At 45.3% G+C, this 25,150-nt stretch overlaps 1 protein-coding gene across 3 annotated transcripts in view; it reads left to right on the top strand.

Moving 5' to 3' along the window:
- SH3RF3 (SH3 domain containing ring finger 3) overlaps nt 1-25,150 on the top strand; it is a 382,241-nt gene that overhangs the window by 176,473 nt on the left and 180,618 nt on the right. The window lies entirely within an intron of this gene.

Below are 25,150 nucleotides of genomic sequence, written 5' to 3'. Positions count from 1 at the left end.
GAGATACCTCCATACTGATTTCCATAATGGCTGCACCAATCTGCAGTCCCACCAACAGTGCACCAGGGTTCCCTTTTCTCCACAACACAACACAGTGCTCTTGACAGCCTCTAACAACTGCTTGAAATGTCTTTTCCATCTGGTTTCCATCTTTATTCTTCATGTATATATTTTCTGCCTCTTTGGCCAGATTGTGCAGTTGTTGAGACTGGGGACTGTGTGTGTAGCTACTTTGTTGCTGCTCCCTGGGACGGCTGGCAGAGTGCTGGGTGCATAGTAGGTGCACAGCGGATGATGAGCTCATTGCCTAGAGAAGCTGTGGGTCATGTGCTCCTTCTCATGTGCTCATTTGGTTCCTGATGGAGCTCATAATTTCCTTGACCTGGGAAGTATCCAGAACTGGTCATTGGATGGTTCAAATGGAACCTAATTTGAGACACTTGTTCTCATGAGTCTGGGTGGAAGAAAGAGTACAATTTACCATGATTCCTTTGAAAATGCTGTCAAGATAATGTGGAGAAATGCCAGAAAAGCAACAACAGAAGGCTGTCAGGAGAAAAAAGAAACAGAAATTTTTTTTTTTTTTTTGCATTATGCTTGAGGGGGAGGGAAGTTGCTTTGATTTTTCATGTTCTGCATGCAGCTGCCTCCATCACTTTTGCTTGGACAAGGCCCATCTGCCCATGGAGCAAGTGGGGATGGTGTGTTTCATTTCCTGCCACTACCAGGAGTGCTGGGCTGCTGGGCAGAATCAGGTTGGGGGAGGTGTAAGGATGGAGCTCAGGTCTAGGGAGCTGAAAGGCAGGATGCTTCGGAAGAGTGCCGTTTTCATCCTGGCTCTGCTTTTGGAGGATATTGCTTGTCCCTTTGGTCTCCTGAGCCCAGGCAGCCCCTGTGTGGAGAGGAGACGCTGGGAAGAATTTGGAGGCATAGCACCCAACTGCTGTCACCAGTTCCCCTTTGCTCCCAAGCTGCTCCTGGGCTCCGGGTTCATCCACAGACTTCAGAGTGGGAATTTTGAACTTGGCAAAGTCACCAGCTTCAAGTGACTCTTGCATCTCAGGTCTGTGGAGTTGCTGCCAAAAGCAGAGCCGTATTTGAGTCTCTTCAGTCTGAAAATAATACGTGTTTCAAAATGTTTCCTTCTAATTAAAAACATTATTTATGCCCAGTATAGAAAATGTAGGATGTATAAATATACAAAAAATAATGCTTAAAGAAGGAAACAGAATTTGCCCTTTCCATCAGCCACAGAAAACCCTTGTGAATATTTTGGTGTCCCTCATATGTGTTTATTTTCCAAACATGATTGGGATCATGTTAAACATGAAGTTTTGTTTCCTGGTCTTTTCACTTAGTCCTCTATTTAGTTAGAACATTTTCACTTCATTAAATGTTTTTAAAATAGGATATTTAATAGCTGTGAAATCATTACAAATATTTCCCATAATTCATGTAATTGTTCACCTATTAGACATTTAAATTTGTTCCAATTTTTCTTTATTTTTAATGATATTCTATCCCATTGTTTCAAGATGCATTTCCTAATTTCTATTTTGGACATTTTTCTTATGTATCCATTTTTCTTTTCCCTTTTGCCAATTTTTTATCCACATACTTTGCCTGGAAAAGCACCTGTCTCGTTGAGATGGTGCACAGAGGGAGGACACACCTCCCTGGTTTACTTAAGGACTGTTTGATGATTACATGGAACTTACTTAGCTGCTTTCTCACCAAGTGAGGCCTGCATGGGGGTAAGAGGGAGGTGGGAGGAAAACTAACTGTCCATGAGAGTGTCACACATACCTGGTCAGGCTTCTGCATGCTCAGTGGAGGGGTGGTGGCTGCTCGGGGTCCCATGGCCTGTGGGCCCCAGGAGGAGGGTCTCCCATGGTGCAGGGAGAGGCATTTCTGAGGCCAGGCTCGGCAGGAGCTGTGTAGGTCCCTTTTCACTGGGGTGCTGAACCCCTCCCTGGCCGTGGGCAACTGCACTTTGACAGGGCTGGTGAGGACAAACCCTGTGGTAGAGCCCAGGTGGTCAGATGTTCCTGGCAGAGCTCCAATTCTGGTGTCACAGCTCGCCTCCCACAAGAGAGGCCATCATGGGGGCCGGTGATTGTGGAGGCATCTTAGGCCTGTCTTATCCCTTACCCTGTATTGACACACCCCGTCAGCTCTCCCCACAAAACACCCACATTTCCACCTCCTCTGGCGTCAGGTTTTACCTCTTCTTCCCTGGATGACAGAGCTGCCTCCCAACTCTCTCCTACTTCCTCCCTTGCCCCCGTGTCTATTCCCACACAGTGGCCAGAGCGATTCTGTTAAAACAGAAGTCAGATCATGCCAGTCCTCTACTCAGAAACCAGCAGTGCCTTTCATCACAGTCAGAGAAAAAGCCAGAGCCTGTTAAATGGTCTGCAAGGTCCTGCACCACCTACCCCACCACCAGTGCCTCTCTCATCACTTCTTCCCTGACCATACTGTCTTTACCTGCTGCAACTGCACTGGCCCCTGTCTTTCCCATAACTTACCAGGCAGGTTTCCACCTCAGGACATTTGCACGTGCAACTGTGCCCAACCTGGAATACTCATGCCTCCTTCTCAGTGGGGTCTTCCCTGATCATTCTACTTAAAATTTTACAACCCTGCCTCACTTAAATACTTCCTATTCCCTTCCCTTTAATTATTTTTTTTCCAGAGGACTTTTCACCATTTATCCTTCTTTGTATATTTTGTTATTGTCTTTGTCCATGAAAATTTGAGGTGCAGGAGAGCAGGGATATTTTTTCCCATTTCGGTCACTGCTATAACCACATATGCAAGAATGGTGCGTGCCACAGAAAGCCCTGGACACGCTTGAGAGTAAGGCCTCCCTGAGGGAAGTCTGCTGGCCTCTAGGGCTTTTTCAAGCAAGGGATCATCTCTGTGATTCACCCCCCAGGCCTTTGACATTGTGTCCCCAGGACAGACTGTTCCCCAGGGGAAGCTCTGAGAATCACCAGAGGGTGAAATTGCCTTTCATTTCCTAAATTTCTGTGATGGGAGCTCACAGGAAACCTTGAATTCTAAGGAGCTTCTCTTACTCTATACTTGAAGAATCTAAAAGCTGGTTCTAGCTGGAATGTTCTAAATAATCAGGGGGATTAAAAAAGAGAGAGAGAGAATCTTGAAGCAGTTTTTTCTTTGCTTACTCTCTGCTCTCTTGTCAGCACCAGTGGAGGACGTGGCTGTGGTATGGGCTAATTTATTTATTGATTAAAATGCTTACAAAACCCAGCATGTACAGCCAGGCTGAACATTCAATTAAAAAGGCTGAAATGAAAATTCAGAACTGCCGAATGACAAATAGGCTGTGCAGAGCCAACTAAGAAAGCAGTAAAATGATAAAGCTTAAAGCAGGCAAGGATTTGTTCTATTTATTCATTTTGCCCTTTCTTCTGTCGTTTGTAAACCGGAAGCACGGTGGCCCACTGCGCTTATCAGTGAGTGAATGAGCGAAGGCCTGAAAGCTTGCACAGTGCTGGATGAGCAGCTAGTCCGTGGAGCGAGAATATGAGAGAGAAGAAAATGTTGACCCTGGGCACGGGTAGGGGGACAGTATATTAGCATGAGTTTTTGCACCACACTGGCCCTTGAGTGAGGAAAAAACATGACTGCATGCTCTAGGCATCCATCTCCACAGTGGTGAAAATACATAGGAAGCTACCCTTCCTCTTCCTCCTTTATCTGCCTGCAAACCCAGAGGACTGCAGGGCGTACAGGTAACAGGGGACTTTGGGAGTGGGGCGTGGGGGGCGGGGCGGTGTTCTTGCAGCTCCTTTCTCACAAGTGAGTGATCTGCGAGCCCACAGTTCTTACCTTTCTCCGCTCATGCTAAATTGGAACAGCTCTCAATAGAGGCAGAGCCCTAGGCCCTGCACCACCTCATGACCCGTGGGGCTGCTAGGTTGAGGTCGAGTGTAAGAGAAGGACTGGTCAGCCCTGGCCCGCCCTGGTTCTGCCACCGTTGACAAGCTGGCAACTTACTAACCCTGTGTCAGTCTCAGCTTCCTCTTCTGTAAAAGGGGAGAGTAGATAGTTTAGGGTTCGAGAATTAAATAAGTTGTGTATGTAGTGCCCCGCATAGTAAATTCTCAATAAATAATAATTGCTACTCTGGAACTGTGAGAATGACAGCTTATTTGCTTCAGGCCATAAATTTACCTAAAAACAAAAGACAATCACCAGGGGATTGTCCTGGTTCCTCTGCACAGACCAGGACTTAGGGAATTGTGTTGGGGCACCTGTACACATTTGCCTTTTGCATATGTGTGTGCAGTGCGTGTGGTGTCTGTGCATGTGTGTGGTGTATATAGTGTGTATGTGTCTTAGGTGGGTGTGGGTGTCTGGGGGGTATGTGCATAATGTATGATATGTGTTTGTGTATCTGTGTATGTGTGGTATGTGTGTTTGTGTGGAGTGTGTGTGTGCCTGCATGTGTGCAGGGTATGTTTGTGTGTGTGTGGTATGTCCATACACGTGTGTGTGTGTGTGTGGTATGTGCACATTTATATATGTGTGTGTGTGTGTGCGCGTGTCTGTAGTATGTGTGCTCTGTGTGTGTGCGCACGTGCATGCAGTCCCTCCCCTTGTACGCATTCTCCCTGATCTGGGCCAAACACAGACCATCCTTCACACACAAGTTCAGTCCAGTATTTTAAATGAACTTGACTATTTCTGAGGAGGAGGGAGTGATTTAGCCAGGCCCTTGATTAAAATATAATTTCGTAAAGCTATCCTTGCACATCCACCCTTCCTCCTGGGAGGGGTGGCCCCATAAACATCATCTTCCTTGTCAACATTCTGGCCCTGTCTTATCTCTTTAGGATATTTGAAAAGTTTGGGCCAAAAGGAGAGAGAGATTTGCTTTCAGGGATGTTCCTCCAAATAGCTGCTAAATCTTTGGAGGCCAAAATTTGTTCTTCCAGCTCTCAGCCTCTCCCTGACTCTGTCGCTGAGTGGGTCATTCTCAGTGTCTAGATCATGTGATTCAGGTCCTGTCAGGAAGCCATACAGATGCCCCGTCCTGTGTTTCTCTTTCCAGAGGTTTTAAAGTCTGAGATTTCTGCCCACTTTCTTCTCCCCTCCCCACCTGTCAACAGACAGGCAGCAGCAAGTTCATGTTCTTTTTTCTTTTCTTAATTACATTTTTGGGATAACATTGGTTGATAACATTATATGAATTTCAGGTGAACATCTGTATACCCTATTGTGTACTCACCACCCAAAGTCTAGTCTCCTTCCATCACAATATCTGTGACCCCTTTACCCTCTTCATCTTCCCCCACCCCCCTTCCCATCGGCTAACCACCATTCTGTTGTCTATATCTATTGTTTGCTTGTTCTGTTTGTTTGTTGCTTTTTGTCTTATATTTCACATATGAGTAAAATCATATGGTTCTTGTCCTTTACTGCCTGACTTATTTCACTTAGCATGATACTCCCAAGATCCATCCATGTTGGTGCACCTGGCAATATTTCATCTGTTTTATAGCTGAGTAGTATTCCGTTGTGTATATGTGCCATATCTTCTTTATCCAATCATCTTTTGAAGGACACTTAGGTTGTTTCCATGCCTTGGCCCCCGTGAATAATGCTGCAATGAACATAGGGGTACATATATCTTTATGAATGAGTGTTTTCAAATTTGGGGGTTAGCTACCCAGAATAGGGATTGCTGGGTCATAAGGTAGTTCTATTTTTAACTTTTTGAGGAACATCCATACTGTTTTCCACATTGGCTGCACTAATTTACAATCCCACCAATATTGCACCAGGCTTCCCTTTTCTCTGCAACCTCTCCAACACTTGTTATTTGTTGTCTTGTTGATAATAGCCATTCTGACAAGTGTGAGGTGGTATCTCATTGTGGTTTTGATTTGCATTTCCATAATAGCTTGTGATATTGAGCATCTTTTCATATATCTGTTGGCTATCTGTATGTCTTCTTCGGATCTCCAAAGCTGTTCCTGGTATAATGGGACTCACATAAGTCTAGAGCTATGAAGCTTTACGTTGCTACATGTGTCAGTTTGGCATGTCTGAATTCTGAGTTGTTGTTGTTGTTGTTTTTTTCAACCTTTATAATCAATACAAATAAACCTGTGACATATCAGTCAGGTTGGGAAAGGTTAGGCTGAAGTTACAACACTGAAATTGCAGTAGCCTGAAACACCAACTTTTATTTCTCACTCTCCGTGTCTGAGGGGTGGTTGGCCCCTTCCTCCTTTCCTCTGCTGTCCTCACTAGGGTTGAGGATCACACAGACTGCAGCACTGGGGGTCCCCAGGGCAGAGAGAAGACAGAGGTTAACCGCTGGGCTGGGCAGTGATGCAGGACCACACCCAAGTAGGATGCTGGGCGCAGGGGTGCAGTTCTGCCATGCCAAGGACAGAGAGGAAATCATCTCCTGTCACAGGGACTTCAGAAGGTCTTGGCTCTCGAGGCATTAAAGATGCTCTTCTCCCTCGGGGAGCTCAGAGAGCCAGCAGGAGAGTCTGTGGTGTGAGGACTCCCTTTGCCATGGCTGCTTTAGGGGCTGGCTGACCGCAGTGGCAGCCACTGCTGGCTCAGGAGGGCGATGTCTCTGTTTCCTCATAGTCCGGCCACAGGAAGTGATCCTGGAGACAGTCATCAGAGAGCTCTTAAATTCCTTTTCTTCAGACACCACATTTCCTCCACCCCCTCAGAGGCTGAAATGAGTTACATGGGGACAAACTAGAGTGGAAGGGAGTATCGTAGTGATCTCTGCATGGACTTTGAAACAGAATGACCTGATTTTCTTAATTTTTGTTCTGCTGTAGCCAGGGATGTTTGAGAGATTCGCCAGCTCTGACAGAGCAGTTCTGAGTCACCCCTCTGTGGGTGCTTCTGAGTGAATCTGGAATATCCGTGTGGAGGAAAGTGCTTGTCTCCAGCAGGATTAAGAGAAAATTCATGTTCATTGTGACAGAGGGTGAGCGTGGTTCTATTTTAGGGTAAGGCTTTTCTCCTCCCGCTCAAACTACATTTTTAGTTAAGATAATCTTTGCATCGACTCATACACTCCTGAACACCAAAAATAATGAAACATTTTTTTTAAGTGAAAGTATTTTCAGGACTAGGATGTGGCAGCCAGTAAGTCTGATGATCCTGAGATGCTTTCTGTTCCGTTTTGAGCATCAAGAAAGAGAGCCCAACTCTTTGTACACGAGTGACAGGTGACAGGGCTGCTATGCAGGTCCAGCGAGACATCAGGGGAGCAAGCAGAGCCAAACAGTCAGGCTCGGGAGGCCTGACTCAGAGACTGCTCACGTGGCTGCCAGGTATCCTCTGTCCCTCTCTCTGGGTGACTTCCTGAATCTCCTCTCTCCTCTTCCTGGGTGTGAATGGTATCAGCGGAGGCTTTGAGAGACCAGTCCACTGAAGTTCTCGCCCCTCCTTAGAACTGCCCTCTATCTTGTTAGCTAACATTCTTTAGCGTGCAGTTTAAAACTATTCCAATTTGAATGTGAAGTAGGATTAGATAAGATTTAGTTTTGCACTCGCACTAGAGACTTTTCAAGTGCTTGAGCGCTAGTGACCACTGTCCTGGCTAGCACAGATTGGGCCATTTTCATCGCCTGAGAGGGTCTCTGTCCAGTGCTGCTGTGGAGGGCGAGAGGCTTGACCCAGCTCCTCTCCTTGAATCAGGCCACATGGGGTCGAGGGTCTGGCCAGCCAGTGGATGGACCCTTCGGGATCAGCTGGCCTCTCCTTGTGCTGTCAGCCCTGGCTGGTGTCATCAGGGTGGCCGTAGGTGGGGCTGATTTTCAGAGAATGAGGGCCTGGGTGAAGCACTTGTCCTACGATATAGTTACTGTCTTGATCCAGACTTAAAATCTACTTCGTAATAATGTCAGTCGTGCTCAGTCGCAGTCTCCTGCCACCTCATTCCCCAACACCTGCAGCAGGGTTGTATGAGTAGAGCAGAAATGAGCCCTTGAGTCAGCTTGACATGGGTAGTCACACCAGAAAACAAGCACTACACTAAATTTGTTTGAGTCCTTTGAACCAATAGAGACCAGGGAAACCTTGCCCATGGTGGGAGAATTCTGCTGCCTGGGCCAGTGCCCCAAGGAGACCAGGGTTAAGCAAATGGGTAAACACCAAGCCAGCAGATGTGAAGGTCCCAACTCCAACCTGAACTTCCAGCTTTTGTTTGTGAGCTGCTTGGCCTCCCTCAGAGGAAGACGTTTTGTCATTGCCCTGCTCAGCCCATACTCGTGCTTGCCAACAGTGGCAGGTCGACCCACCCCTCAGAGAGCATGGAGGAGAACCACCCTGCCAGCAGGTGCATTCTGTCTAACTGGGGACGCGAGTGGCTGAACTGGGCAGGGATGACTGCAGGGGCGGCCCATAGAGCCAATGTGAGCAGAGAACGCTACCCCCAACCCTGTCCAGCCCCCACCCAGTGCAGCTGCGAAATGGTGGATGCTGGGGAGGAGCAGCTGGGAGAGCAATCTTAGGAGAAAGGGAGAGCTCAGAGATACCTTGGGAGGACATGGGGGAAGCTACCGAGGTGACGATGGGTCAGATCTAAGAGCCACCTGGATAGTTTCAGTCCTATCAATAGGTGCAACATCCACTTCTAAAAAGGAACATCTAGTCTGTTCATTACCTAATTTATCAAGATACCTGGTCACATGGATACTATCAGGCACCGGGCGTTGTTTCATTGGAATGTCATCTGGGTGCTTGCAGTGAAGTTGCACCTAAGATAGGTTTGATTACTTCGATGACATGAATCTCGTAGGAAAGAGTTGACAGAGAGGGTGTGTTGAGTTTCTCCTGGATTAGTTCCCAGAGTTGTGACATTTTAATAAATCTGTTTTTCAGCTGGTTTTAACCTGTGGACTGCTTCTTTCTCTTTGATTTGGTGATTTATACTAAAGGAAGCCTTTTTATTGAGGTTCATTGTAAAATCTCACAGAGGATGAAATGCCTTTGTTTATTGCTCACAAGGGGCATTGCTGTCTCTCAGCATGCATTTTCCATCGGTCTCTTCATGGGGGCAGGAGAACATTCATAAGCCAACAAACAGAACAGAAAAGATGTTGATCCTCTAAGATGGTGCTCAAGATTGTCCAAACACACTTTGTAAAGCACTCCTCAGCCCCACCTGCTATTAGAGTTGATGTGAACTAATAGTAGATGATGAACTCAGAAAGCCCTGGCAGGCCTTGCTGACACAGGTCCCCCATCTGTATGCAAGGTTTCATTAGTTCCAGTGGGCGCCGTCACTTTCCATTCATCACTGTGCAGCAATTAGCTGAGACTGGGGAGGACGCACATTCCAGGCAATGGCCCCTGCACAGTCACCTGAGCTTGCTGAAGTGGCCTCAGAGGCCAGGGATGCTTGACAGCTCTAACTGAGACAAGTGCATGTGGCAGAACAGAAAGGAATCCACGTGGGGCCCTTGGGAGCTCTCTGAGCTTGGCCCTTTGGGCTACTTCCCAGCTGTTTGCTCTTTGCTCATTTGGTATAATGCTTATTGAGATCTCAGTAGATCCAGGCGATTCAGAGTTAAGGGTGACTTTGGCAGTGGCTTACTGCCTTCTCACAATCTCCCGCCTGCCACAGTGGGATGTGTTAGGGAAATTGCTTTTGTCATCAACATCAATAAGAAGCAGCTATCACATATTGCTTACTGAGAAGAGCCATGTTGGCAGGATCCATTAAAGTATTAGTTGGGGCAGGCCTCCCAGAAGAGATGCAGAGTCAGCAAAGCACAGTCCCTGAGGAGTGTCAGGGTCAGGGCTGGGATGCAGGACACATGGAGGGGGCCCTGCATGTGGGTTTGCAGCTATTATGCGACACTGTTCTTACTGCCCTGTGCCATCCAGTCTCTGTGGGAAAAGTCCCTGCTCCAGGTAGCTACCAACTACAGGTCACTTTGTAGCTCCTACCCGGTGGCCCCACACTGGGCACAGGCAGCGGTTGACCTTGGACTGTACTAGAGCTCCTCCCAAGAGGCACCAGAACCAACATTATGGGGGCCAGCTTCAGACAACAGCAGAGCACCACCCAATTAACTCCACAAATGACACACTCAAAGCATGGACTTGGCAGGCTCCAGAGCCCTGCTAAAGCTAATCTCACTCTGTGGGATTCAGCTCACACACAACAGCTTCTCTGCTAGTCCTCACAACCCATCAGCCTGAGGGTCAGTTCTAGCCCCTGGCAGCCATTGTAATCTTTATTTATTTATGTTTTCTATCTTCATTTCTATGTTTTCTATGTCTTTGTTGAAGTTCTCAATGAGTTCATCTATTCTTCCCCTAGATTCATTGAGCATCCTTAAAACCATTGTTCTGAATTCAGTCAGAAATAAAGATTACAGTGGCTGAAATGAAGAATACATTGACAGGAATCAACCATAGATTAGATGAAGTAGATAATCAAATCAGTGATTTGGAAGACAAGGTAACAGATAACACCCAATCTGAACAGCAAAAAGAAAAAAAAAACCTCCCCCTCCCCAAATGAGGATAGCTTAAGGGGCCTCTGTACCAACATTTGCATCATTAGTGTACCAGAGGGAGATGAGAGACAGCAAGGGATTGAAAACCTATCTGAAGAAATAATGACTGAAAAACCCCTAACCTGGCAAAGAAATAGACATACAAGCTCAGGAAGCACAGAGAGTCCCAAACGAGATGAACCAAAGAGACCACACCAAGACACATCATTATTAAAATGACAAAGGTTAAAGGTAAAGAGAGAATCTTAAAATAGGCAAGAGAAAAGCAGTTAGTTACATGAAACGGAGATCCCATAAGACTATCAGCTGATTGGCAGGAAATATTCAAAGTGATGGAAAGCAAGAAACACAACAAAGATTACTTTACCCAGCAAAACTATCATTTAGAATTGAAAGACAGATAAAGAGCTTCCCTGAAAAAGCTAAAGGAGTTTGGTGGTGATGACCACCAAACCAGTTTACAAGAAATGTTAAAGGGACAAAGAGGAGGAAGAGAGGAAGTGGGAGAGGAAGGGGGAGGAGGGAGAGGAAGGTGAGGAGGAGGTGGAGGAGGAGGAGGAAGAAGAGGAAGAAGAAGAGGAAGAAAATATGAATAATAAAATGGTAATAATTACTTTAAGTGTAAATGGATTAAATAGTTCATACAAAAGACATAGGGTGGCTGAACGGATAAGAAAACAAGACCCAAGTGTCCATCAGTAGACAATTGGATAAAGAAGATGTGATACGTGAATAGACATTTCTCCAAAGAGAACATACAGATGACCAATAGACATATGAAAAGATGCTCAATCATCAGAGAAATGCAAATTAAAGCCACAATGAGGTATCACCTCATACCTATCAAAATGGCCATCATCAGTAAATCAGAAAACAACACGTGCTGGTGAGGATGTGGAGATAAGGGAACCCTTGTGCACTGTTGATGGGACTGCAGATTGGTGCAACCACAAGGGAAAACAGTATGGAGGTTCCTCAAAAAATTAGAAATAGAACTACCTTATGATCCAGAAATTCCACTCCTGGATATTTATCCAAAGAAATCCAAAACACTAATTTGAAGAGATATATGTACCTCTGTTTACTGCAGTGCTATTCACAATAGCCAAGATATGGAAACAACCGAAATGCCCATCAGTAGGTGACTGGATAAAGATGTGGTACATTTATACAATGGAGTATTATTACTGTGCCATAAAAAGAATGAAATCTTACCATTTTCAACAACATGAATGGACATAGAGGGTATTATGCTAAGAGAAATAACTCAGACTGAGAAAGACAACTACCATGTTATCTCACTTATTATATGCTAAATCTAAAGATCGGAATAAATGAACAAACAAAACATACAGAGGACAAACTGATGGTTACTAGATGGGAGGGGAGTTGGGGAGCTGGATGAGAAAGGTGAAAAGATTCAGTACAAATTGGTAGTTATAAAATAGTCACAGAATGTAAAGTACAGATTAGGGAATATAATCAATAATATTGTAGTAACTATGTATGGTTTTGGGAGGTACTAGACTTATTGGGGGGATCACTTCATAAGTATATTAATGTCTAATCACTATGCTGTGCACCTGAATCTAATATCATATTGAATGGCAACTGTAATTGAAAAAACATTTGAAAAAAAAAAAAAAAAGAAAAGAAAAGTTCATGCTCTGGCAGCACATGGCAGAGCTCGGTGATTCCTCTTGGGAACCTCCCAAAGCATCCGTTTCCACTCTTCCAGCAGGAAGCTGAGGGCAGGGCAGGATGAAGATGGTTTCAGGAAAATTGTTCTCAGAGAGAGGCTGGCAGGAAACTGTTTTTCATGGTATTTCCCTCATGTCATTAAGCGCTTTCATATTCCAATAAGTGAGATGAAGGGGCCATGCTTGCTGCTCAGACTGCCCTTCTTAACAGCCTGATGATGTGACACAACAGGAATGCAGCAGCAGACGTCAGTGTACCTGGGAGAGACATTTCTCTAGCTAGGGTCCCAGGCCCTGTCCACCCCCAGGACCAGGACCTTTGTGATGGGAACAGCTCTTGAGAGGATGCACCAGGATTTTAGTGTGCACCCACCTAGAGGCAGCAGCAGGGCCATCAGACACCTCCGTCCCCCATGACCCCCAGAAGGAGGGAGGCAGATCTCCTCTGTATGTGCATCTTGGACCTGCCCTGTGGATGTGTTCTCCAACTTGGTATGTATTGTAGCTGGAAGCATTCTCCAAGCAGAAAGCTGCATGCATTGACCACGACCTATTGTAATATAAGTCTCAGAATGACTTCAGAAGTTACTAGTCAGTTGACTCCAAACGCATCCAGTAACCTAGGATGTTATTTAAGACACATCCAACCTGAAATGGCATGATCATATTTCCTGTTTTTTGGAAACTCTTTTAGGGGATGGTCCAGGAAGAAATTTAAAAACCACAGGGCCATTTGATAGATTGGTCGATAACGTAACCACCTGGATTGCCACAGTTGGGGTGTATTTTGAATAAACAGCAGGAGAGCTGCAGCATGGTTCACACATGCACACGACATGCCATGCACACCCCCACCTGGCTTTCTGATGTGGTCATAGAGGAATCTCAGCTCAGTCGTTTGCCATTTGGTACGTACCACTTACGTAACATAATAGAAGGTCCCCATGATTATTGCAGTACATTTGTAGTTTATAAATGGGGCATCTAATGTGTATTTCTCAATTCTCTGTGTAATCAACAAAAGTTCTGTATTTCTTATAGTGGCTTGTAATAGAGAAATATTTGTGCCTGCCATACAGTTCATCAAATAATATTCACATTTACTTTCCATTGCCCAGAAATGCCTTGGAAATTGAATATACATAAGTACCTTTTCACAAATTGAACTTTTATGTAGCTAAATCAATTTAACTCTTAAATCCATGTTGTAATATATGGTATTGCAGATGTCCTGCTAAGATTATTACAGGAGCACTCTGTCAGAGGAAGTTAGAAAGAACAATTTTGAGTGGAAGTAGGCTACTTCTTCTCTGCTCAGCTGTCTCTCATGTTCTGTGCTATGGCTTGGAACAGACGCATTTTTATCTTAAAAGTAGTGGATTGTTTTAGGATGCTTTAATACTTGATTGGAGATCAAGTCTATGGAAACACCTTTCTGATTAATGTACCCTTGTAGTTCTGTTTTTCGTTGTCTGGCTTCACTTCGAAAACAGCACTAATTTCCACTGATGAGCAAGTTACATCAAGGATATTTGGATGGTGCAATCAGTGAACTTTAATAAAATCGTGGCTTCTCCCGTTCTTTATTATTATTTTTTAATTATAGCTTCAAAGTTTTTTTCTGGTTCTCTACCCACAGCTACATGATCTTCTTATGAATAGGATAGACTCACATAGACTTTAGGGCTGGTGTTTTCTGTACATTACAACCATGCTTTTATCCAAAATGACCCTTACGATGTGAGTCCAGGCCAGCGAGCAGTGTTCTGCGCTTTCCTTTTGTTGAGATGACCTGGGTATCATGGTGGCCAGGGCGCCAGCCACATGTTGACCAGGGGAACACTGGGATGTGTGTTTTTTGGTTTCTTCTAGTGTTGTCAGTTCGAAACTATGTCAGCTATCCAAAATGGGCAATTTGGTGATTTCAGAACTCAAACTCTTATAAAGAATCACAGAGGTTAATAAATGAAACATGAAAGGCATAAGGGACAAAAATGACTTCCCAGCTCAGGTTTGACATCTTGCTCTCTTTTCTTGGGGACAAGTCCTCACTCTAAGTCAGCTTGTTCCTCTCTGTAATAATTCTAACAAGTTTGGTTCTTAGCTGTTTATTATTTTTTATTGTGATAAAATAAATACAAAATTTACCATTTTAACCATTTTAAGATATTTGACTCAGTGACATTTAGCACATTCACAGTGCTGTGCAATCATCAGTTCTGTCTAGTTCCAGGGCCTCTTCATCACCCCAGAGGGAACTTTGTACCCATTAAACTATTACTCCCATCCCCTCCTCCAGTCCCTGGCAGTCTCTATTCTACTTCCTGTCTCTGTGAATTTGACTACTCTAGGTACCTCATATAAGTGGAACCACACAGTATTTGCCCTTCAGTGTCTGCTTTCTTTCACCTAGCATAATGTTTTCAAGTTTTCTTACCTAACCCAAGTTGCTATGTCCAGGGCTTTGAAAGCCTGAAACTCAAAACAGCAGAGTTTTGAGTAAGGAAAGGTTTATTGATCGAGAAGGCACCAACCAGGAAGTCAGGAGACCTAATGGTGCCTCAAATGGTGCGCTGGACTAAGTTAAGGGTTTTTGAAGAGTTAGGGGGAACAGGTTCATGGAAGTGCTGGCAGGACAAGTTTTAATTGGAGGACCTTGGAATTTGGCCATTTATGGTAAGAGGCTTCAGCACTGGATCTTCCTGGACAACTGACCCTTCGCTTCTGAAAGGGTTCCAGTGTTCAAATTCCAGTCATGTCCTGGTCCTTTGGTTCCGTGTGTGTGTGTGTGTGTGTGTGTGTGTGTGTGTGTGTGTGTGCGCGTGCACGCGCGCGCGCCTGTCTGTGTGGTGGGGGGCAAGACTTTGATTCCAGTGCAGCTGGAGGTCAGAGTTCTCTCCTCTGCGCATGCTTCAGCTGCATGACTTGAGGTTTTGGTTGGTTGTCTCTGAAAAGCAATTCAGTATCTTGTTAAGCAGGATAGGAACATTTTGAGCTGGTTCTGCATTTACAGTTTCATCCATGTTGTAGTACACTTCAGAGTTTCATTCAAGCCTAATATTCCATTGTGTATGTGCATACTTTGTTTATTCATCCACTGATGGACATTTGGGCTGCTTCCATCATTTGGCTATTGTGCATAGAGCTACGCTGAAAATTTCTGGGTGAGTGTTTGCTTGAATACCTGCTTTCAGTTCTTTGGGGGTATAAACCTGGGAGTGGAATTGCTGGGTCAGGAGGTAATTCTATGTGTGTCTCATTGAGGAAATGCCATACTGTTTTCCATAGTAGCTCTTTGATTGTACTTTAATCTACAGTAAAGTGGAAGGAGAAGAGGGAGTGTGTGTTACATGTGGGCAAATTTGTAACATGGAGAAGAAGCAAAAGGCAGAGAATGCAACTCAAGCCCACACCATAGTGGGGCATGTGTCCTGTGTTCATCAGCCTCTTCTGTGTGCATGGACTGGGCTCTGAGGAGCCGAGGGGACTGGGAAGTGGATTAGGGAACTTGTTTTTACCAATGTCCTCAACCCTGGCATGATGCCAGGACCCACCCGCCCCTTGATGATATCCAGGCCTTACCCCAACCCCACTGAACGTATATCTCCAGGGCAGGGCCTGGCATCTGTTTTTTTTCTGTTGCATTTGTTATTAATACTGTTGATCATGGTGCACAGCCAGGGATGAGAACCACAGGTAAAGTGTCAGATTTTAAGGCATTTTCACGAGAGACACTGCTACTCCCAGGTGAGCGCTTGCCGTGTGCCAGGCATTCTTCACCCTCAGTGTATTCTGTCAGGTAATCCTCACAGTAGCCTTAAGTGTTGCCTTGACCACTCTTTTGCGAAAGAGGAAACTGAAGCCCAGAGAGACGCTGTCCTTCGCTCAAGGCCGCCCATCTGTGAGTGGAAAGCCTGGGGTGTCAGCCCGCAGGAGGCTCGCTGCTGGCAGCTCTGGCTTCCTCCAAAGCTTAGCACCCACAGGAGAGATGAGAAGGAAATATTTTGGGAGTTTAGTGGGCAGAGAGATCGATTCTCCTGGCTCGAAGAACGGACATCTTTCTCCAGATGGTGGCATTTGCCTTATAACCTGAAAGATACTTTATTTGTAGAGATGCAGGTGGCAGCGTGAGCGAAGGAAAGGGGCTTGGCGTTCTGGGTACATGTGGGGGAGAGCGAGTGGGGGGGCTTAGCTGGAGAATGGGAGCTTGACGAGTAATGGTGGAGAAGATGTCGGGAAAGGAGCCGCGGGGCCTTGTACATCAGCTGAGGTATTGGAGTTTGTTTTGTTGGGCACGAGAGGGACTGTTGGAGGTTTTGGAGCAAGGGAGGAATGTGACCAGAGAGAGTCCCAGGACCACAGGCTCCTGGGACAGCAGGACAGGGGGAGAGGCTGTGGGGAAGAGGGGTCGTGAGGACCTGGACCAGTGCGGATTGGGGGACATCACGATGACGGAAAGCAGCAGGGCTGAGCAGTGACCTGCAAATGGGCTGCGAGACAGCAGGAGGCGGCCGAGGTGACACTGTGCTATGTAACCAGGGGACTGGGAGGTGGAGGTGCCCCAGAAACAGGGGCGCAGAAATGATACCGCGTCACATATGTATAATGCGTTCGATCTAAAAAAGCAGGGCTTGGAATACAGTTTAGGGTTTTGTTTTATTTTTTCCTAAAATGGTTAGATTGATAAATCAGCACTTATCCGAGAATCTTAGGATTCCAAAGAACATATATGTGATGGTACATCTCATGGATCTGTAGGAGTGATAGTGATTGTGCTTTGCGGTAGCCAGGCCAGCAGAGATGGAGGGTAGGGACCAGGATCCCACTGGTAAGTGGGTCAGCCCTAAATGACCTAACCGTTGACTTGACTTCCCTGCAGGAATGAATTTCTGCACTGTATGAATGAAACCATTAACTTATTCATTTTTATGATTCCTGCCATCTCATGAATAATATCTCCATTATTTTGCATGTGTCTGTCACGTCTCGTGGTTTTTCAAAGGTTGTGTATAAATTTGTAAATTAGTCCTTCTTTGCATGCATGAGGCACCGTTGCACCTTAATGACTCATTTGATAAATCGTTTACAATGGGAATAATCGTCACCAGCCAATTTCTTCCTCTGTACATTTCTTTGCCATTTTGGTTTTATTTTATGTGAGATATAACTGTACTGGCATCAAATTCCTGTCAGTGGGTAGGAGAGTCAAACCGCCAGGGTACCAGACAGGCCCACCAGAGACCCGTCTGTGTGGGTGGGAAGTGGACTGCAGCCAGAACACCACGGTGACCACAGGAAGCTCACAGCACCACCCTGAGTCACTGTTATTCCTGGGTAAGCCTTAGTTTTAGAACCTCCAGCGCTTATCCCAGAACTGTGTGCTGTGCATTAACGTGGCCACTAACCACTCTTGGCGAGCACTGGACAGCTCAAATGCAGTTTATTTATCCGGGCAGAAAGTTCCATCGGACGGCACTGCTCCAGAATAATGAAGACAAGGCAGTCGGTTTTCCTGGGCTCAGCGTTACTGGCAAAAGGTTTTGTTTTCTGATGTGTTCCCTGGGGTCCCCCTTGTCGAATGTGAACCCTCACAGGGTGTCAGAGGGCTACCCTTCTCTCCATCACAAGGCAGAATTGTCCAGTGGGAAAAGCCCAGCCCTAACTTTGGGCTGTTAACTGGCTAATACTAAGCAACAGAAATTGCTTTGTTCCTAGAGTCTTCCAATTCTTTTTGTGATTAAAAACAAAGCAAAAGAAACCTCTGTCCCTATCTCAGTGGGATAGTTGAGAAAAATAACAGCTCCAATCTGTAGAATACACTTACTTTGTACTAAAAGGCAACAAGAAAGTGTCTTAGCATGAAAACATATATGCAGAAAAGTGGTCAGTTTTTGGTGTGAGCTCAGGGGAAAATGGGTGTGCATGTCTTACACATGTCAGAAACTAGTGTATGAGGACATGCATGTTAAGTAAGGGTCTGCGCGGGTTTTCCTAACAGCTGGTCAAGGAGGGGTGCCTCCTGACTTAGTTGAGGCGTTCCCACCCAGAGCCCGTCTCCTGTGCTCTTCCATTTTCATTTACTGTGTCTGGCTCTTGTGGCATTTAGGGAGGTGAAGAGGTGAGTGCTGTTTGCTGCCTTGGCACAGAGCCTCTGTTGGTGTGAAAGGGGCCACGTGTAGCATTGCCATCCTGGAAAGCCCTTCAGTTTTACATGTCAGGACTTGATCTAAGTACCAAGCCACCAGGTAATAGGACATCACCTCACCTATTACCAGAGCAGGTCCCTGCCCCTAGGTTGTACTAGAGAATGGGGAGCCTTTTGAAATGTGTTTTTTAGTCTAATTGTATTAGGATTTCATGTAAGTGTATCAGAGTTTTTTTCACCTAACTTGCAAAGATTTCTAATATTTAGGGAGTTTAAGTAGTTAAAAAATATTTGTCCCGCATGTAGTTCTAAATAAAATAAAATGAGGCTTTCAAAGGACAGAGAGGGCAAGAGGGGCTCTAGGAGGTGTCCAGAGCTGGTTTTGTTGAACTCAGAGCCTGGAGAGGGTTGCACTCATGTCCTGGTTCTTGGTTTGGTTCCTTGCAGCAAATCTACATGGATCGAAGGTGGATTGTCAGAGCCTCAGGGCCTCTGTCCCGGGCCTTGGTGGGCAGGAGAAGGATGATGGAACGAGGGCCTCTCTCTGGATGCTGAATGGATGCAGGCACCAGGGAAATTGCCACACGATGCTGGATGGCTCTGTGTGTCTCTGGCTGGTGGAGAGGGCTCGGTTTACTTGGTGTTTCTCCTTTAGACACTGGCCACCTGTCCACTGCAGGTGAACAAACGGGTGTGATGTTGCTGTGATCATCACTACACAGGTGGCCTTTAAAAACACAGTCTGTGACATGAAGAGAACTTGTCACTCATCTCAAAAGAGTCCCTCTGCTTTAAAACAAAAAAATAGGCTTTATTTTACAGAGCAGTTTTAGGTTCACAGCGAAATTGAGAGGCAGGTACAGAGATTTCCTATGTATGCCATGCCAACACACGTGCAAATCTCCCCACTGTCAACATCCCCACCAGAGAGGAACATTTCATATAATCAATGAACCTACACTGACACATCATTATCACCCAGAGTCCATGGATTACATTAGGGTTCATTCCTGGGGTTGTACATTCTATGGGTCTGGACAATGTATAATGACATGTATCCATCATTACAGTAGCATGTAGAATGGTTTCACCGCCCTAAACTGTGTTCTGCCTTTTTATCCCTCCCTCCCCCAACCCCTGGAAGCAACCAATCTTTTTTGTTATTTTCATAGTTTTACCTTTTCCACAATGTCATAAAATTGGAATCATACAGTAGGTAGCCTTTTCAAAGTGACTTCTTCCACTCAGTGGTATGTATTTAAGGCTCCTTCATGTATTTTCATGGTTTGATAGCTCATTTGTTTTTAATGCTGGATAATATTCCATTGTGTGGATGTTTATTTATCCGTTCACCTATTGAAGGCCATCTCGGTTGCTTCCTAGTTTTGGCAAGTATGAATAAAGCTGCTGTAAACATCTGTGTACCAGTTTTTTGTGTGAACATAAGCTTTCGTTCTCCATTTTTATGGTGTTGGGTTCATGAGATCAAAGCTGCATCTCCCACTTGGATGCATTTTCTCAGCAAGGCTGGACTGCTGGAGTGGAGGTTCTCGTTAACAAGCTGACAGTGGTTCAGTGTTGGGTCTTGCCTTTGGTCGGGACCCTTGACCATTACTCCAATCCCAGCCCTGGAGGTTAATTCCAGAAGAAAAGAGACAGAGGGAGGAGAATCCCCAGTCCTCGCTCTCTCTCCCCTGTTGGATCTCAGTGAGGAAACTCTACCTCCGTCTTAGGGAAGATACCCCACCAACCTTGCTCCCTGAACCCCCAGAAACCCCTGCTCACTGCGTCAGAGGGAAGCATGTTGTGTGGCTTTGGGATGTGGCCCAGGTCACAGTAAGGACTCAGTCTTGGTCTGGTTTCTGAAATATTTTGACTCCTCTGTGTCACTGCTCCTTCTAAGGTACAGGGCAGTGAGAAAGTCCTCTCGGTTTCCGTGAATGATGTCCCTGAGAAAAAAGAACTGACTTGTGTTAAATGACTTTGGATGCATAATATTAGTCACTTTTATTTTTATATCAAAGTGTTAAAATAAGAGGGATGCCTGCCCTTTGAGGAGAAACATTTCACCAAATGTAACTCTGCTTGTGACTGTCTTCATGGTGTCCTGGTGCTAACAGGGGGAATGTGTCCTAGGACATAAGGAACAAGGCCATCTGTCTGGGGTTTAGATTTCTAATGGAGGCAAAAAAACAAAAAGAAAGACGAGTGTGGTCAGTAGCACCTTAATTGGCGTGAGAACCAAGGGGCCTTGGGAAGCTTTGCCGCCATTACTAACCAAAGCCATAGCGCAGGTAAGGGCAAGACCTGCATTTGAACAGAGGCAGATATGACAAAGTGAGGGGAAGAGGACTACAAACGACCCTTACTCTCCTTCTGTTTCACTAAACCACGAGCAGGCTAAATTTTGGTATGCAAGAAAGCTCCCTTTAAGCAGAAAATCCATTCTAGGGATACTTAGAGTGAGAGTTGAAATCCTTGCCTAATTTCAGATGAAGTAAAACATAAGCATTTGGCAAATGCCAAGATTGTAATGTTGTGCAAGCAGAAGAGTCACTTTGAAATCTGAAGCATCGCCCCAGATGTTTGGGAGGATTTCCACTGGACTGATTTGACTATTCCTCCTAGCGTGACTGTCTGCACACCTCCCCGATGCGAAACCCCACTCCCAATGTTTGCTCTTTGCTGGCTTACTGCACACACTGTGTGTGAGGAAGGGATGCCACTGATTGCCAGGTGATTAAGAGAGAATCGTGTCAAGGGGAGCAGACAGGATTGCTCTCGACATACTCACGTGTCAGAGTGATGATGCCAGAAAATTGTGGTTTGCTCTTTAGGGTGTGTTGGTTCTAAGTCAGGGTGAATATAACCAGGTTTTGGTGGGAATCATATGCATGCCAACACTCAGGGGACAGCATTTGTTTCTTTAGCTTGGCTGTTGAAACGAGGTCCCCATGAAGCCAAGAATGGCCCAAGCAGACAAATGGAAAGCTGGTGCCAGGGGAAGCCCAGGTGCTGACCTTTCTGGGTGTTTCCATCCAATCTTAAGACAAAGCCTAAAAGATAAGCCCCAATTAGCCTGGCTTGATGCCACCCCCTTGGTTCAAAGACAGAGAGGGGCTTTAGAAGAAAGAGGGAGGACTCTGGAAGCAAACCCAACTAGAATGTCTTGCCTCCTGTAGGTAGAGCCAAGTGGATTAAGTGTGCACTGAAATCTTCCTTCAAAACTTTTCTGAGAACATCCTTAAAGTCTGTGTTCCAAAACAGATCAAAAGCACTTGTCTGGCTGGGAAAGATGGGAAAATGAATTGGATCTCTGTTCCCAGAGCAGCACCAGGCTTGTTGTGTGAGCCCTGCCTGGTACCGAGGCTTTGAGCACAGCGACCATGTAAAGGTCTGCAGGACAGGAACTTCTGTCCCTGCTGAGGTGGGGTGTATCTTGGTTTCCTCTCCAGTACCTTATTCTTGGTTGTCACCCTATAGATGTTAAATAATGATAACAGCACATTTTTGCAAGGGCCAGAGGATAAGTTTGTTGCATTATTTGAAATTGAGAAAAAATTGGTCTCCACAGCATCTTGGTATACACTTTACATTTATTCCCCCTTTTCCTGAACCAGTGAAGTCAGTAGCTGGACTTGATATGGTGCTCAACTGCTCCCAGCGGGGACCCATAGAACACTTACTGCTTTCCTTTAAATGCCCTGGGCCTGGAGTGTGGATTTACAACCTTTGCCTTTTCATTCTTGCAGCTTCTTGGGGTGGTGACTGGTCAAGAGGAATACAAGTTAGTACAGATCTGCATGTCCCATGCCTAAATGAAAGCGAGCCCACGTGGCAGAAAGCAGCCCCACTGGGCTTGTTCCAGAGCAGAAAGCCTCCCCCCATTATCTCTTATCACCCCTGTTATTTTTAAACATTAGCTTTACTCCCACTACCCCAATCCTCTCTTTGAAAGTGTGCTGACTTGTGGAAGCCTGGCCAGAGCCAATGAGTATGTCTGGCTCCCTCACTCCCAGCCCCTCCTGCCCTCCCGGCCTGGACATTCTGGCCACACCTTTACTCCCTTCATCCAACTAGCAGCCGTTTCCAACCAGACTAAGACATTACCAACCAGTTGAAAGAGAAAGGGCTAGTAATAATATTGGTCCTTTCACCCTACATTTCAGATTTAGAAATCTCCCCCTTCCTTGAGGAAGGGTTAGAGGGGGCAGTGACGGGGTGTGTTCTTCTAGAGATCCCAACATAAGCAGCTTCCATTTTAAACCTTCAGTGAGCTTCTGCTTTGAGCCTGGCCTGGAACCAAATCCCTAGGATGGGGAAAGGATTTTTGCGCTAACTTAGATTTCAATTGGCCGGTCCCCTCCGAGGCCAGCTGGAAGGAGGGGAAAAGCAGTATTCTGGCTGCCAGCTGGGAGTTTCACAGGCTGCTCAGAACACTAAACACAATTTCTCCACTCCAATTAATTAAAACAGCTTTGGGATTGAGTGTTTAAAAATGAGTTGTTTTGTTTTGTGCTATCTGAATGACCGTGGCTGCAGTTTACAATGTGTAATTCCTTAAGACCTAAGGACTAGCCCCTTACGTCATCTTTGCATCCCTGCCTTTAGCTCTGCCCCTCATTCTCCATTTAGGATTGATGGTCAAGCTGTTTCTTCTGCACCTCCTCCTCTCCTCTACCTGGCGAACGTCTATTCATCTTTCAAAACCTAAAATGTCACCTGTTCTGTGAAGCCATCTTTGCCTCCTCAGGCTGTTTAGCTCTTTGTCTCTCCCTTCAAGGCTTCATCCTGGTTCTGTCTCCGTAAAGACACTGGCCATGCTGTATGGCCTCTCTCATGGGTTTTGGGGAGAACTACAATGCATGTAGCTGTGAGTCCCTGAGCATAGCAGGTGCTCACTTAATGTCTGTAGGATGAAGGTGACTGTTCTCTCTGCCCAGTTTCTGTGACCATTAACAGGCATGCTTGCCCCAGATCACATGCCTACCTCTGGAGGGTGGTTCTTGTCGGGAGGAGAGTGTGTGGGCACCAAGAAGAAAGGTCACACAGATGATAAGGAGTAGGGCAGGGATCTGAATCTTCTGGCTTCTTTGATTGAGTCAATCCATCTCATCCTGGTCTTCCTCTTTTCCTAATGCCCTCTACTTTTCTTGGCATTATTGTCTTTTCCAAAGAACCCTGCATTGTCGTGGTGTGCCCCAACCAGAAGATAGCTTCAGTTTTGTTGTTTTTTTCCTCCAGTGATGTTTCAGGCTTAATTTCCTCTAGGTCCCATTTGTTCATCGTTCTGGCAGGCCAGGAATTCCATGGCGCTTTCCCCAACACCGTATTTCAAATGTATTTCCAGGAGCTGATCAGGGCTGTGAGGACAGGACATTGTGGACATCACTCATTCATAGGGCCACCAAGAGTCGGAGCTGACCCAATGGTACCCGAAAACAAAATGTCAAAATAGAGGCAAATGCTGCAGGTGAATAAGCAGAGTCATGCGAATGAATTTATTTCTGGAGGAAAATCAAGCTCAAGGTGCTTTGCTGGGGACGTGTGAAGATGTAGAGGGTGGGATGACTAGTGACTGTGGACTTTGGGGCTGGATTCAGACCCCTGCCCTACTCCTTATTATCTGTGTGATCCTATACAATTTTCTTAATGTTTCTGAACCACATACCCTTGATCTCTAAAATATAGATAATATCGCCTATCTTGCTGGTTTTTTAAAACAAGGATTAGAATTCATAGGCGCTCAAAAATGGCTGCTATTAATGGTAAGTATAGCAATGTAAGTAATGATTATTACTGATGAAGTGTTACTGATAGGAAATGGTACTCATCAAAGACAGATGCACGGACACACAAGATGCCAAGGTGCTTGAACACATCTCCGGAACTCTTCGTTCTCTGCGCTCTTTGAGGTGTGCAGTCAGTAATGGGATTCAAACCTTATGTCCTCACATTCATTTTAAATTAGACTGTCCTCATCAAAATGTCATGCCTTTACTGTTTTGCCACTTAATTTAGTAAATTGATAGAGCAAATGTGGCATGCAAATTGCCTCTTCCTCACTCCAGAGCATTGTTCACTGCCAAAACTGGCATGGGTTAGAATCATTTGAAGTGGAAATTAGTTGAGTCAGGGAAGACAGTTGTAGAATTTTGATTATCTGCTTACAGTATTTTAAAAATTAGATTATGCTTTGTTTCCATTTAACAAAGGAAGGTAAATGGTGGTGGTGTTTTGATTAAGGTAGAAATTTAACAAACACTCTTCAATGACTGGATGGAATATAGTAGATGAGACTAATCAATAGAGGATTAAATTTTGCCAAGCCAATTAAAAGTCTTGTCTAGACAAAACCCTCTTGTGGCAGAATAAATCTGGTAAATAGGAATAAACATGTAGCACATGTTAGCACTGGTCCTCTGCCATGCAATCAAGGAAAGACAGATTTCCAGAGAGGAGAGGGTCTATTTCCAACTACCATTTTGAATGCTAGAAGATACCTGTAAGTAAGGGATTGGCGACATGTTGACATCAAGATTGGCCATGAAAAAGTTCTGACCAAATTCCAAAGAATTGCCACTGTTTACCTAAACTCTTTGTGTCATTAGGATGTTAGGACTTCTGTGAAGTGCAGATGGGACCATTTTCTGGCAGGTCTGAGCTCTGAAGATTATTAGTCATGATAATTCAGTACCAAAGCAAATACCACATTTCAAGGAGTAGGTGGCTTTTAAAAAAATCTCCTTGACAGCTGGAAGGCA

Source organism: Hipposideros armiger, unplaced genomic scaffold (genome assembly GCF_001890085.2).
Source record: "Hipposideros armiger isolate ML-2016 unplaced genomic scaffold, ASM189008v1 scaffold_406, whole genome shotgun sequence".
Classification (NCBI taxonomy): domain Eukaryota; kingdom Metazoa; phylum Chordata; class Mammalia; order Chiroptera; family Hipposideridae; genus Hipposideros; species Hipposideros armiger.
Note: the sequence above shows the minus strand (reverse complement) of the source record. Positions and strands in the feature narration are given on the sequence as shown.